This window comes from Benincasa hispida, chromosome 4 (assembly GCF_027475165.1).
Source record: "Benincasa hispida cultivar pf3 chromosome 4, pf3_genome.v1.1, whole genome shotgun sequence".
Lineage (NCBI taxonomy): Eukaryota > Viridiplantae > Streptophyta > Magnoliopsida > Cucurbitales > Cucurbitaceae > Benincasa > Benincasa hispida.
Window position 1 is genome coordinate 64,617,447 of NC_143481.1, and position 17,093 is coordinate 64,634,539.

At 33.1% G+C, this 17,093-nt stretch overlaps 1 non-coding gene across 1 annotated transcript; it reads left to right on the plus strand.

Annotated features, from left to right (window-relative positions):
- The first annotated feature begins 17,012 nt into the window (after positions 1-17,012).
- LOC120076925 (small nucleolar RNA R38) lies at positions 17,013-17,093 on the plus strand. Its single transcript, XR_005481672.1, has one exon. It is a non-coding gene; the product is annotated as a small nucleolar RNA R38 (small nucleolar RNA).

Here is a 17,093-nt window from a genome sequence, read left to right on the forward strand (position 1 = left end):
GTATCCGTAGTGTTACTAGGATAAGGTGCCCAACCTTATCCATCTACTACAGACCATTTAGGTTATCATATAAACAAGATCCATTTGTATGTCTCTACATACTTGTTTAAATTCATAAAATAACCTCGGATCTTAGTTTATTGGATTTAGTATATGCTTATAAAATAACACTTATTTTATTATCAACAATATGTTCATATAGAGTTTATAAACTATGAGATTACAAGGAGATTTGGGATACCATTCCCAATATAGATATATTCTTTTCTCTTATAACAACATCATGTGAAAAATGCTTAACTCGGTGGGCTCAACCTTACCTGAGGTTGAGGCTGAGCAAGCTGACCTGACTTTAGGCCAAGTCAACCTCTTCTTGAGGCCGATCGGAATAATTTGGCTTTAGGCCAAATTAGTCCTTTTTCTTAAGCCTATTCCACCCACTTTGCTCAATAGTTTGTTCATTTATTGTTGTTAAGTTGCTTTTATCCTTTAATCCAAAAATCACCTAAAATACTTTTTGTTTTTTCTCTCTTAAAATTTTATCTTCCTCCTTTTTTTTTCTCTCTTTAACATTTGTTTATACCACTCTAATTTCCTCTCTCTCGAATGTAATACTATTTTATATAATTTGATGACTTTAAAATATGCACAACTTCACAATATTGTATTGAATTAAAAAAAAAATAGCCATAGAGATTAGAAGGAATAAAGAAAAAAACGTAATTGAGGAGTCAAGCGAGATGGAGAGAGATGAGAGAAGGTTACCAATATATTCTAGTTAAATATTTATTGGGATTTTATTCAAACATGGACTCTCTCCATATCTCAAAATGCTATTCTAGATTTTGAATATTATGTTATTGAATGAATAAAAAGTTATGATGTATTAATTTAAATTAATGATTTTAAATTTGAAACCAATTTTAAATTTACATGTGGTCTCGAATTAAAATTAAAGACATAAAAGTTGGTAAATCAAATGATGCCACTTATCTACATATTGATCCACCTAGCAATATCAACTTGTCCAATCAAATTAAGTCATATGGTGTTTGGTTTTGAAGCTAGGTTAGCTCGAACTTATTTAAATAAATTAGGTAAAATTTAAATAAAAAGTCTATAAAAATGATTAAATTAAGTCTAAGTCCAAAAGTTGAGTACAACGTCAACCAAGCTCAAGCTCAAGCTCATACAAGGTTTTCCCAAAACTCTATAACTAGAGGAGGTCACCCTTAATCATTCGAGACATTTAGTCAAGAAGTCAGCACCGAGACATCCATTTTGTCATTTTCATTCACTCAGAATAATCAGAAGCCAAAACCTTCAATAAGAGTGTACAAGAGTCGAAAGCTAAAGAATTCAGAGAATTCTATGATTCAAAATTTGGAAGAATTAAGACTCTAAAGATTAAAAAATTAGAAGATTTCAATAATTTGATCGTCTCTTTACAACCTACAAGTTGAAGATTCAATCTTTCTAAGCTCAAGAAAAAGCTCACAAACTGACCTATACAAATTAATAAGTTAAAGGTTGATTCAAGATATGCAAGTTGACCAACAAGCTAGTGGTCGATCCAAGTCGATCAACAAACTAGAAGCTAATCCAAGTTGATCAACAAGTCATACATTGATTCAAGTTGATCAATAAGCTAGAGGCCGATTCAAATCGGTCACAATCCATAAATATTTAAAAATTAATTTCAGGCTTTTTGTACACCAATTTGAATATTATTTTTCATCATATTACAATGGTTCAGAATTGTATACGTTCAAATGTTGGTAGTGCAAAATATTAATTGGAATGACCAATAGCATGAACGCCAAATTTAAAAAGTATTAGGGAAACAATGAAAAAAAATAATCTATTGTTGTATGTTGCTATTGTGTTGGATCCTCGAGAAAAGATAAGATTTGTATCTTTTTGTCTTAAAAATTTTTTCGGTCAGAGGTTACCAAATCTATGGGAAATGTAGTGAAGCAATATTGTAGAAGTCTCTTTCATGAGTATATTAGTACTCGAAGTGGGAGTGTGCCTAGTGGTGGTAATAGTACTAATACACCAATTGTCTCAGCCTTGGATGCCATTATTGATTATTATCTAACTGAAAAGGTGGGTGAAGACTTTGTCTATGATGCAATTGACATTGATTTTGAAGGTGATGAGACTACACTTTTCGAACAGCAGGCAAAGATTGATATTTATTTTTTGGAAATCAATGTTAAGAATGAAGGTGATTTTGACATACTTCAGTAGTGGAAGATAAACAGTCATCGGTTTAAGGTTCTTAGCCGTATGACTAAAGATATTTTGACAATTTTAGTATCTACTATAGCATCTAAGTTGGTTTGTAGTATAGGAGGACGTGTTGTTGATTCATCATGTTGTTCATTGGCTCCAAAAACAATGGAGGTTTTCGTCTGTACTGAAAATGAGCTAAATTCTAGTCCAATGATTTTGAAGTTCACATGAATTGGAAGAGGTTTCATTATTTGAAGAAGGTATTTATTCAATTGTTTAACTTTAAACTTTAATTATTTGTCTTTTGTAATTGTAACTTGTAAGTTAAAAATCTTAATGAGGTTGTCTTTCTCTTCGTAATCAATTATATGATTCAAAGCGATTATGGATAATGAAAGAAAAAAGATTGAAGACCTTCCAAATTTGCAAAGTCGTCACTTATCAATTAAGCATTTATCATTGACTTACCAATTACTTTGGTTGTATCTATGATGAAGACTTGTAATGATTGGTTGTATTCGTGACACACTGTTTATGACTTTATGTTGTAATTTGGTTGTATTTGACATTCGCAACGTACCATTCATTTTTGTTGTAATTTGGTTTTATTGACATTTGTAACCTATGAAACACAGATACGAATATGATTGGATATGGTGATTCGTCAATTTCTAAAAAACTAAGATACGGATACGTCTAAGGATACGTCACTTTTTTTTATATATTTTTTAATAAATATATTTCTGAAAAACGATGATATTGATATGTTGAAGATACTTTTTTTAAAAAAAAAATCTAGAATATAGATAAATTTAGCATACAAGTTAATAACAATAGCACAAAATAGAATATAAACACTGAAATACAATACAAAAAAAGCAACATCTAAGATGTTGAAGTACAATAGTTAATAAAATGCAATAGAAAAGTGACTCATATTGCAAAGAAGAAGAAGAAGAAAAGATTAGAAAGAGAAGTATGAAGATAAACGAAGAACTTATTGTTGAAGACATCCAAATGGTTTATATTTTGGTGGATTTTTTGGAGACTCAAATGTGAAGATGGAGATTAGATTATTCTAGTCTATAGTTTGGTCCGTTATTTATTTATTTGCTTTTAGTTTTGGACTCTAGTGGTGAGCATTTTAAATAGGTTGTCTAATTTTAGATTGGGAAAGATTATATGAGTTACTTGTCTTTTTTCTTAAAAAAAAAAAGTATGAATAGAAATAGATACATCAAATCACGTGTCAGATACGTATCTAGAAAGTATCTGAAAATATAGATACGTCAAATCGTGTGTCAGATATGTATCTGTGAAGTATCTGGAAGTATCGGTATCTGATACGTGTCTGATACTGATTCTTTGCCTCGCATGAAGTATCTGTGCTTCATAGTTTGTAACTATTTATGTTGTAATAGGAGGCTATGAACAATGTAATTTGTATTTTCTAATATGAGGCTATGAAAATGTAATTGATGTTTAATAATACAAATTGCAAACAGATTGAAGAAGACACTCTTGACTCTCATATTAGCTTTGTTTTCAAATATATGTGCTTCTTTAAGCAATTAAGCCAACACAATCACAAACAATGGACATTTTAAATATAATAGCATATCTACCGAAGCAAATACGATTGCCTCGATAAGATATTCCTTTCATTCTTCCTCTATGGTGTTTACGAAATCTGGTTCTTTTGAGGTTATAGTTGATGGTTATTTCTCAATTCCATCTCTACTACAGAACCGGACATGAGAGTTTCCTCTCATCCAGCTCCTCGTGAATGAAACGATTCAAAAAAATATACATGTATTTACTGAATAATAGATTGAATTATGGGATTCTTTGAGATTTCATTTAATCAATCTAGGATTATCAAATCATATTAATATTTTAATATCTCTCGTGAGTCTTCCATAAGTATTAAAATTTATAATAGTATCTTAAATTCTTAATCACAATCACAAATTAAGAGAGAAAAGTAACCATGATTGATAAGGCAATATTCAATTTAAATTGACTAACTAAATTCACAGTGAGAGAAAGGAAGGTTAACAAATACTAAATTTTTACATAGTTCAAGCCTAAGGAAGCCATGGAGGGGGAAAATGAAAGTTTTTTTTCTTAGACATGAAAAAAATCTTAAAGTTAAATTACCCTTACTTTTACTATTTCATTTCTTATTTTACTCAACTTCAACTTCTATAAATCTTAAAATTAGTTTTTCCAAACCTAATTTTTAAATTAGTTGGCTCTTGATAGTTAATTTTGATTAGTATTGCTGTTACGATAATAATTTAGAACAAAATATAACTTTTTACCTAATATTATAATAGAAATAGCTAATAGTACTAAATAGTAATTAATTAAATATAGCATTTTTATAATTAATTAATTAATTAATTAATAACTTTTTTTAAAAAAAAAAAAGAAAAAAGGGAAAGGGACCAAACCGACCATGCAATGGTCGAGGGCGGTTTGGTCATTTTCTAAACCGAATATGGTCGGTTCGGTGTTGATTTGGTCGAAAAATCAATTCCAATCGACCGATGTCCACCCTTACTATCAAATACAATAAACACAATTTCCCTTATTTAATATATCAAATATATTAAAATTAATTTGAACACTTCAATTTTTTTCAACTAAATTGATCTCAAAGAAACGTTATGGACCTACAAATTATAAGCACAATGATGCAAAATTAATTAATTAAACTCTTTAATTATTAAATTTTCATTCATTAACTATAGGTCAATCTATTATAGACATATAATTGTATATTGTGCATTGTAGGACAAGCTGTGTCCATGAATATAATCATTATAAGCAAGTCGATTCTTCATGAGTTGTTTGTAATTACAGTTGAATCAAATGTTTACTTTACCTCTGTAATTACATTTTGCACCTTAAGTACTGAAATGCACCTAAAATGTATATTATTTGCCCTTGATTTAGATAGCTTTTATATGATTTTAGTGGATCTGATGTTATTTTCTAGTGATTTTTAGGGTCATGTTCGGGATAGAGATTCAATGTCAAAATGAGCCAAATGAAGTCAAAGCCGAGCCAAACATCGAAAGAAGGGAAGAATAGTGGAAAAAAAGACCAAGTTTGTTGCTTGCGTAGCACTGACCTGAACACATTTTTTAGATGCGAAGTGATGCAATAGGTAGTGAAACGCCGCAATCTTGTCCTACAAAAAAAGGAAAAATGTGCAACTTTTGAAAAAATTTGCCTATTTAACTTAGGGTTTTTGGCCCTCCACCTAAAACGAATTTTGGAGTCTTTTTAGGCATAGAGAGAGGACTTAGAGTAGAGTGTGGAGTCTTCTTCATGTTGGAGATATCGAAGATCGTTCAAGAGCTAAACCTAACCTGGAGGCACGATCAAAAGCCTGATAACTCTTTCTTTCCTTTTGTATTCCTAAATTATTTTCGGTATTTCGGTATTCTTGATATGGTTCTGTCTATGAAAGCCTTGTTAGGCTAAATTTCTCATAATTTTAGGGGTAGATGAATTTTTAGGTTTAAATGTTGAATACTTTGCTTCTTGAATGATAGTTTGAATTTACGCTTTCTAGCATGACTGTTCTTAATACATTTAAATGTTTGATCAATATTTGAATAACTCCATGATTTAAATCTTGCTTTAGCAAGTAGGGTTTAGATTAGATCATGCATGCTAGACTTTCGTTTGAACACACCGAAAGGGTAGTCAGATAATGATAAAGATTGTTGTTGAAGAGTCTTAATGTTTTGCTCAATTATCTAGTTTCAAGGAATTAGTAATTAGTAGTTAAGTGAAAGAAAAGATTGTTTTCAAAAGATTCAATCCGAATAAAAGACTTCTAGATCTAGATGTTGTGTTAATTACTTCATGAGTCAAAGTAAGTATGTTTAATAATGCCTTCAATGAAATCTATTTCCTAAAACGTCTTTAGGTTGATAATATTCATATTTGATCAATTTTATTGCTCTTTTAGATTAGTTAAATTTGTTTCTATCGAAGTCGATCCCCTAAATAAGATTGAAAGAATCTTTGAATAGCTAAAAGTGAAGGAAATCACAAACAGAGATCTCCATGAGCAGCGGAAGTGGATCGTTCTAAATTCCATTCAAAATTGAACATCAACAATCAGTCACAAAACGGAAACTCAAAGGTCATGCACAATACAAAATTACAGCATGCTTTTCAAAGAGATCAAGGGATAACAAATGCATACCTTCGAAGACTCATTCTTCAACCTCCCTTGATCACGAATGCTCGATCACAACGACCGCAACACAGCATGATCAACAACAAACTCGAACTTAACGATCTTCAAGATCACGAACCCAATGAACAACCTCTAAAAATCTTGAACTCAGTCGAGTTGAGTGAGAACACCACCACAATGGCTACCTTGGTATTCTCGATGTGAGAATCCAGTAGTGTGGGCTCTGTGTGGACTTGGTTAGATGAAGAGACCAGAGGAATGATAATCGTGTAGACGATTGAGCAAGTGGGAGATAATAAGGGTCTATCGTATAGACGAATGCTCAATCATGTAGAAAAGGCAAGCTATCTTGTAGCAAATGCCCTGGGATCGTTTAGCAAATGACCAGCTAAGTGAACTATTATATAGTGTCACTCCACGATCGTTTAGTCTCTCTTTCAGCTATCGTTTAGTGAATCCAATTCACTTGACAGCAAACTGTGAGTTCCTTTTCCGAATTAAGCAACTCTTCTAATTTTAGGAAAACCTTTTTCCTTTTTATCTCACGGTTACCATAAAACCACCAATAACCTCCCATTCAATTGGTTATTAACAAAAAAGAGATAATTATCCAATAATTAATATTATTATAAATAAATAAGATAACCAACTTACCATATTATATTTATAATCTATAGTTTTAATATTTCATCTCATGAAACATATAAACCATAGTTCTTTTTCTATCTTATGATACTTAATGTAAATTGGCCTTGTTGTACTTACAAGCGATCTGTGAAGGGCTATCGCACTGTTGATTGGTTGATATGGATACAGAAATATATTTGTAGTGAGAAGAGTGTAGTTTTCGGTCTTTAGTGGAGTGTCCGATAGTTAACGGATGGTGGATCCTGTGACTAAAGAGTTTAGTCAATTATTCACGTACCGTTGAAACTTCAAGCTACAGGTTCATAAGGTCCCCTTGGTAGTTCAATGGATTCAAGTTGAGAATCAGTTTTTGGGATTGATTTGAAATATTCAAATTGACAAGAGGAAATTCAATTATATATGATATAATTGGTGTGATGTATGAGATACATCAAGTGGAGGATTAATGTAAATATGATTTATTTCAAGCACCATAAAATAAAAAAAAGAACTATGGTTTATATGTTTCATGAGATAAAATATTAAAATTATAGGTTATAAATATAATATGGTAAGTTGGTTATCATATTTATTTATAATATATTAATTATATGATAATTAATTTCTTTTTCTCTAATAACTAATTGAGTGGGAGGTTATTGGTGGTTTTATGGTAACCGTGAGATAAAGGGAAAAATATTTTTCTAAAATTAGTAGTTGCCTCATTCGGAAAGAACTCACGGGTAAACTATCAAGTGAAAGAGTTTCACTAGGCGATAGCATTGAGAGACTACATGATTAGCTAAGCGATCGCTTACCTTTGACTATGCGATAGTCATTCAGCTTATCGTAGCTAAACGATCGTTTAAAAGTTGACAGTACGATCATTGGCCTTTTGATCGTAGCTTAACGATCGAGTGACAAGTCTATGCGATAGGCTGCCATTTACTAAACGATTGAGCACATCGTCTATGCGATAGAGAGTGTATTATCTCTCACTTGCTCAATCGTCTACTTGATCGTATACCTCCAGTCTCTTCCTCAAACCAAGATCATACAGAGCCCACAACTCATGGATTCTCACATCGAGAATACCAAGGTAACCATTGTAGTGGTATCCTTACTCAGTTCGTGGATCGAGTTAGACTTGATTGGTTTCGTGGAGGCTGTGTTCGTTGTGTTCGTGTTGTGCTTTGGTTGTTACATTCGAGCGTTGCTGTTGTTGGATGCATAAGAGTCTGTTCGAGGGATTCTTGAATAATATTTCTTCAAAGGTATGTATCCTCCATCCCTTGTATCATCCTATAGCATGCTGTAATTTCTTGTTGTGCATGACCTATTAGTTTCCGTTTAAAGACTGTAATGGTGTATGTTCAATCTAAATTAAATTTGGAACGATCTTTTCCGCTGCTCATGGAAATCCTCGTGTTTGATTTCTTTCAATGTAAATTTGATGGCATTTTTGTAGGAATGTATCAGCAACAATGGAAGCAACAAGGATCATTTAAGCACTCTAATTCATTAATTTTGGCAAAATATAAAGATGTTCTTGCAAAAAACAAGTGAATTTCATGATATACCTTTGTAGAACTTCTTCAAAGCTCGATCTCCAACTGCAATCTTCTCCAAATCTTGTTTTAGACCACCTCAAGATCTTCCCCACTATTCTCTTAGTGCTCTAGATTGAATTGTGGGACTCAAAACAAGCTTGAATCAAGGGATGAAGGAGAATTGCTCATAGCAGCAATCTTGTTGAGGAACCCTTTCTTCAACACGAATTTTCTCTAAAATTCTCTCTTGATTGCATGCCCAAAATTCACTCCAAACTCTTCAATATATTGCCGACCATCATGCAAGGAAGAGAGTTGTATGAGTTGCAGCTCATGCTTGGAGTAACACAAGACAATAGTGATGGCTTTTGTGTGAGCAAATAGGATGGATAATGGAAAACATGGTTTTTTTCATTTTGTGTTTTGCATTTCTAATTTCCCAATTTTATCACAAAATCAAAATTTGATATTTAAAATCTATTTTGATTTTAAAATTGAAAATTTTAATTAATTTCATAAATTAATTTTTGAAATAAAACTTAATTAATTTTATATCAAATATTAAATTAATTTTTACACATATTCATCTTTATAAATTTAAATCATATTTAAATATAAATTATCTTATTCCATTTAATTCTCAAATTAAACATGTAATTATATCTCATATAATTACTAATTCTCTTAATTCTAATTTGAACATTTCAAATTAACTTATCACGCTATTCTAGAGCTAGTCCATTACGAGCTAGTAGGAGAACCTCGCGGATCTACAGATCATGGGCTCCAACGATCCGAGATTAATTGGCTAAATTCATTAGACCAAATTAATCCCTATTCGTTAACTAATGAGTCACTCCATTAAAGCCCATAGTTGCACTCCCCTTACTGTAGATATATTATGTCCACTTGATTTAACTATAATTAGCAAGTCGACCCTTCACAAGTTGTTCGTAATAACGGCTGGGTCAAATATCTGTTTTACCCTTGAGATTACATCTTATTCCTCAAGTTCCTATTGATCCTCTAATGAACAACTGGTTTGTGATCCAATCACTAAACCAAACTCTCTCAGCCCAGTGAAAGGGTGGGGCCCATTGTTTAAGACTTGGATCCAGTACTTGAAAGAACAACCTTTCTTCTATCCTTAAATCAGGTAGGCATGAACTCCCTCTTGCACCCTATGTCCCCAGCTATCTATTAGGTCTTACCCCTGAAATGGGAGTCTTGTTGAGCCGATGTTGTTGAGCCAACTCTCACTTATGCAAATCTAAGGGTAGTCCCAAATAAACAGGAGTTCATAGTTAGCTCAGGATTAAGATCGAGTTACCTAGGTCATCTAGGTGAAATAGTCAGTCTTATACAGTAAACAACGTTATAAAGTAAGAGTGGCTTATTTTTTGGTTCGATCTTATGCAAACTCATTGCATAGGATGCCCCCACTCCTCATGTCATAACATGTACGAATTAGGATCACATCGTAGTAGCACTTTACAACTCTTTGTAACAACTACAGAGTAGGCCACATCCAATGGTGTTCCTAGAATAAGGTACCTAGCCTTATTCATGTACCATAGATCATTTTTACTATTTATTCAAACCTGATCCACTCTTATGTCTCCATATAAAGTTCAAGTACTCATGTAATAGTCATAGATCTTAGTTTATTGGATTTAGACTTTTATACAACTTATGAAATCAATAATAAATATATTAATTATATAAATTATTTATCATTTTACAAACTATGAGTTTTAGGACATAAAGCCCAACAATTTTGACTAGGAACAATAAAAATATATTATTACTTTTATTGATGATTGCTCTTATTTCACTTTTTTATATTTGCTGAAACACAAAAGTTAGTTTGATGCTTTCAAATTGTTTGTGACTGAATTAGAATAAGTTTAACAGAAAGTTTAAAAGACTTCGTAGTGATAGGAAAATTGAGTATGACTCAAATAGATTTAATGAGTTCTTTAACTCACATGGAATAATACACGAAAAGACTGCACCTTACTCTCATGAAATGAAGGAAAAGTCGAAAGGAAAAATAGAACTTTAGCTGAGCTAATAGTTGTTATTTTACTTAGTTTAGGAGCTGCGTCTTATTGGTGGGGTAAAATCATCCTTATTGTGTGTTATGTCCTAAATAGGATACCAAAATTTAAAAACAAAACTTCACCTTACGAAGTTCTCAAGAATAAGAAACCAAACTTGTCGTACTTTAGAACTTGAGGGTATCTAGCCTTTGTAAAAATTCCAAACCCTAAAAGAAGAAAGCTTGCTAGTAGAGCCTATGAGTATGTCTTTATAGGTTATGCCATAAATAGGAAAGCGTATAGGTTCTATGACCTAGTAAACCAAGTGATCATCGAATCAAATGATGTTGACTTCTTTGAGGATATATTTCCCTTTAAATAGAAAAATAATGAGAGCTTGGGATCTAGTAGTCTAACCTAGTTAGAAATCCTACCTCTACAGAAGAAGTCGACCTAGAACCTATAAGAAAAAAAAGAACTAGAACCGTCAAGGATTTTGGGGATGACTTCCAGACCTATAACGTAGAAGAATACCCTAAAGACCTAAAAAAAGCCCTATCCTCTATAGATGCTAACTTATGGCAATAAACTATAATGATGAGATGGACTCTCTTGAGTCAAATAGAACTTGACATTTGGTAGACCTACCCCCTGATTGCAAAGAAATAGGTTGTAGATAGATCCTAAGGAAGAAGCTTAGACCTAATAGAATAGTTGAAAGTTTAAAACCAGGTTAGTAACAAAGGGCTTTGACAACGAGAAAACATAAACTTCTTTGATCTCATCGATCACTAGAATTACCTTAATCCATGTATTTTTTTTCTTTAGTTGTCCTAAATAACCTCGTAGTACATCAGATGGACATAAAGACCGTTTTCCTAAATGGTGAACTTGAAGAAGATATTCATATGGAACAACATGAGGGCTTTATAGTCCATTGTCAAGAGAATAAAGTTTGTAAGCTAGATAAATCTCTTTATGGTATGAAACAAGCTCCTAAGCAATGACATTAAAAATTTGATAACCTAATCTTATATAAAGGTTTCAAGGTTAATGAAAGTGACAAATGCATCTACTACAAGTCTAAAAAAAATCTTTGCACTATCTTGTGTATGTACATAGATGACTTGTTAATATTTGGGTCGAACTTGCACGTCATAAATGATGTAAAATCTATGTTGAGTGCAAACTTGTTGGGAAATATGCCCTAAAGTCTCGTGTCCTGTAGTTTGTAAACAGTTTGTATGAACACTTGTGATGTATAATATATGATATTTACTTCACTTCTTGACTTTGTACATTGGATGTTTTATTTGCTTTACCAAAAACCAATAAACTAAAATCTTTGGTTGTCATTATGTAACTTAAGCATGTATGTGGTGATATACAAGTGGATCATGTCTTAAGTGATAACCAAAATGGTCTGCAGTATATAGATATAAGAAGGAAACCTTATCCTGGTAACGCTACGGATGCGGCCCACTTTGTGGAACAAGTTACAAGAGTTGTGACTTGTTACAAATGGTCTGATCTTGATCATTCATGTGGGGACTAGCGAGCGGGGGCATTCTATACAAAAGAGTTTGTATAAGACCTGACCACGAAGTGTTAACGTCTCGTTATATAATGTCGTTCATGAGAGAGACTTCACTTCACTAAGATGACTATAGGTAACATAACCTCAATCCTGAGTGAGTTGGGAACTTCTGCCATTGAGGGCGGTCCATTGATTTGCATGGGTGCGAGTGGCTATGTCACCGACTCAAACCTACCACTTTGAGGATTCGTCTAATTTGGGAGCTAAGAACTCAACTACACAAGATGGAATTCACTCCTGCTCTGGAGCAGGGGTAAGTAGATAGATTGCTCCTTAAAGGGCTAATCTTGGGACTTAAACGATGTGGCGCCATACACCTTCTCGTGGTAGGACTATATTGTATTGTTCATTAGAGGGATCAGTGGTACTTAAAGAGTAAGATGTAACTATAGGGGCAAAACGATAAATTAGCCCAACTATACTTACGAGCATCTGTGAAGGGTTATCGTACTCATGATTGGTTATATCCTATGAATACAAAAATATATCTGTGGTAAGAAGAGTTCAGCTGTTGATCTTTAGTGGTATGCCTGGCAATTAACAAATGGTGGATCTCGTGGCTAAAGAGTTTAGTCAACTATTCACATACCGTTGGAGCTTCGAGCCATACGTCTATAAGGTCCCCTTGGTAGCTTGGATATAAGTTGAGAATCAGTTTTTGGATCAGTTTGAAATGTTCAAATTGACAGGAGGGAGTTTGATTGTATATGATATAATTGACTTTATGTATGAGATACATTAATTTGGAGAAAATTAGATATAAATATGATTTATATGAAGTAGAGGAAATACTATGGTTGATATATGATATCAAACTATAGGTTATGAATATAATATAATTGCATTTATTGTTATTTTATTTGGACAGTTATGGGATAATTACCCTGCGTTTTCTCCGTAACCATACGATAATGGGAAATCCAATTCAGTTTTGTAATTGAAGAATAAAATGAAAATGGTTTTCATTTTGAAAAGAGATCGCATATTTTCCCACGGATTGTTCTGTAAGAGATTACTTAGTAATTAGAAGCCTATACGATAGCGCTAGTTTACTAAATGATCGCTTACACCCGTGCGCGCTTTTCTAAACGATCACTTAGGCTTTACTAAATGATCGCTTAGCGCTTGAGCTTTACTAAACGATCGTATAAACGATCGCCTAGCTTTTCCTACACCATCGTGTACCTCACCTAAATGATCAAGCATCTTGACTATACGATAGTCGTTGCCTTCTCCCACTTGCTTGATCGTTGTATACAATACCTTTTCCTCCTTCTTCTACCAAATCCGAACAAGTCCCACACTTTGGATTCTCACTCTGAGAATACTAAGGGCTCTGAGTGGTGGTGTCGTCCCCTTCTCCTACTGTTCATGTGAAGTCGTTCGTGGTAGACGATCGAGGTGTTGCTGAACAATTGTTTGTTGTTTTAGTAAGAGCAAGAGGAGTTCGTTCGTGGAGAGAGCGAGATTTAAGTGAAGAGAGTCTTCAACTGGTAAGTTTCTCCTTCTCTTGTATATTTATCTTGAAGCATGCCAGTAATTTAGTTGTTTAATGCATATCTGTATATGTGAATGTATATGTAGAAATTCTGTCACAATGAATTGGCAAGATCTGCTTCCGCTCATAGGTACTCTTGTATAAGAGTTCCTTCAAAACTTCGATGTGAAAGACTTAGGAGAAGCGAGTGTAATCTTAGGCATAAAAGTAATTAGGTCTGAAAAAGGAATTTCTTTACATCAATCTCACTATGTAGAAAAGATTCTAAAGAAATATAATTACTTTGAATGTAAACTAACATGTACTCTTTATGACCCTAATGTAAAGTTATTCAAGAACAATGGTGACAGTGTTAATCAAACTAAGTATGCAAGCATCATAGTCAGTCTTAGGTATGTTGTTAACTGCACTAGGCCTGATATAGCTTATACTATAGGATTATTTTGTAGGTTTACAAGCAGACCTAGTATAGAGCAATGGAATGCTATAGAAAGGGTTATGAGGTACATAAAGAAAACCCAAAAATCTAAGATTACATTATCAGAAGTTTTCCGCTGTCTTGGAAGGGTTCAGCAACGCTGACTGGAATTCTCTCACAAATGATTAAAGGCTACAAATGGCTATATCTTTAATATAACAGGTAGAACTGTTTCTTGGACCAAGAATATTTTAGCCCAATCAATGATGGAGTCAGAAATGATAGCACCAGCAACAACTAGTAAAGAAACAGATTGGCTTAGAAGTCTGCTATTAGAGATTTTTTCATGGGAAAAATCGGTACTAGCCATATTGATCCATTGCGATAGTACTGCAGCAATTACAAAAGTTCAGAACCATTATTACAACGAAAAGAGACGACAAATACGTCGTAAGCACAATCCATTAAAGAGTTCCTCACTATTAGTGCAGCTAAAGTAGATTATATATGAATTGATGAAAACTTGGCAGATTCTTTGACGAAAGGACTGGTAAGAGAGAAGGTTTTCAAAACCTCAAAAAGGATGAAACTCATGTCTATAGAGAGAGGAATCACTGAGAGGAAAATCCAACCTGTAGATTGAAGATCCTAAGAAATAGGTTCAACGGGTAATAATTGATCACAAGTGATAAAATGAATCATGCTAAAATGAACACAAAGTTCCCTTTCTATGACCTAGAGTCTAATCATGATATCTTAAAGCATAAGAAAGGTTGAACTTGGTTTTTAATGAGATCTATATTTGATGTCAAGTGTGGTACCTAGCTACAAGAATACTCTTGATGGACTCACCTATGTGAATGTGGAAATAGGAGCCGCTTCCTATGGAGTTTTTAGGGAAACTCTGTAGAGCGTTCACTAAACTGGGATACACAATGAGCTTTTGAATTACACCCTCGAAATGTTATATGTGACATGTTGTTAGAGATAGAGTTCAAAATCAAGAGTTACTCTAGTTTTTTTTTTTTAATTGTCTACATAACGTAAAGGTTCAAGTCGTAAGACACCTTTTCTTATGCACAATACTTTAAAAATTGATATGGCTCGATGAAAAAAAATGCTTTTCTTATGTTTTTAAATTTTCAAGTGGGGAATTGTTAGTGAAAATTTAGGCATTTTGAGGATACAATATTGCTTAGTTTGGGAAGTGGAATCTTCTTTTTATACTCTCACCCTGAGTTTGTGGGTTTGGACCCTAAGAGGTACCCATATTTTAGAGAGAGTGAGGAGATAGGCAAATGTGGGTATGGTGAACATCCCATGCACGCACCACTGTTCATCCGGTCGAGCGGGCAAAGTGGGTGGGGTGTGGCACGCGTGTGTTTGATTTTTTTTAAAAAAATTAATAATTATTATCTTACTTTATTTTTTTAAAATCCTTCATTCACTTCACCCGCTTGCACCACAACAAGAAAAACCACATTTCTTGACGTTTGCAATTTTAAATACCTAACGTTTTTATGAAAAAAATGTCAAGAAATAGGTGATTTTAAAGAAAAAACGTCAAGAATTGTTTTAAAAAAGCAGAAGGTTGTGCATTTTTCCAAAAAATACAGTACTTGATGTTTTAAAAATGTCAAGTTCAGTTAATGGTTCCTTGACGTTTTCAAAACGTCAAGAATACTAAAATATACAAGGCAACGTTGCAATGCTGAAAAGTAGCATTGCAAAGCTACGAATTTTGATGGAAAAAAGAAAAACGTGTGTGTCTCACCCAAACAGCGTTGCAACGCAACGCTCTCAATAGTATTGCAACATTACGGGTTTGACAGAAAAATAAGCGCGCCTTGCAATCGCTACGGGTTTCCAGCCGATTGCTCTTCTTCCTTTTGCGAAATTTCTACAATTCCTTGTGAAATTCCAGTTATCGCAACGCTCTCAAGACGACGAAGCTTCAAGTTGTGTTGGCCGTTCGTCTTCCAAAAAACCTAAGCGATTCGAAATAAAAAAGTGGAATGTTGACACTCTCTAGGCTTGGGGTATTTCGAAACCCTAATTTCAACTTTTTCGATTTCTTTTTAATTCATTTTTCTTTTAGATGTTTCTTACTGATTCTTCTTATCGTTGTTGTAATATCATCTTAATTTACTTGAGTAGATATTGATGTTGATAACTGTGCAATTTGTAGAAATCACGTAATGGATCTTTGTAAGTTGAAAGAGTTTTGAATTTTTCTTTAATTCTAGATGTGGTTTTGGATGATAATTTGATGTATAACTATGATTGGTTTGGTTTTGTATTTAGGTATTGAATGTCAGGTGAATCAAGCGAGTGCTATTAGTGAGGAATGTATTGTCACCTGGGGTATGCTATTACGCCTCTGAAACCTTAATTTTGATTTTAGTTTTCTTGTTTGAGATGGTTTTGAAGCTCTATTTTCTATATGTTCTTTTTTTTTTTTTGAAGTATGTCCAATTTTTTTTTTTTTGAATTGTTTGTGTATTTGCAATTGTAGCAGCCTTGAGATTTTAGTCTCAGTGATTACTGATATTTATTTTAGCCTTGATAGTTCCATAATATTTATCAGTTCCAGAATGTTTTATCTTTGAATAGTTTGTGAATTAGTTTTTGATATTCAAACTCCCATAATATCCCTTTTGCTCTTCCTTATTAATATACACTGAAACTCATTTTATCAGTTTTTTATCAAATGTTTTCTTGGAATTTTTGTATTTTTCATTGACTATGGGAATGGATGGATGATTTAAAGGGATAGTGCAAGTTTTTCAATGAAGTTTTGGTTTATGATTCTAGTTCAAACAATGTGGATGATGAGAACATGAAATATCAGTTATCCCTGTCTGATGCTTTGATGCTGATGATTCATGATCTGATTCCTTA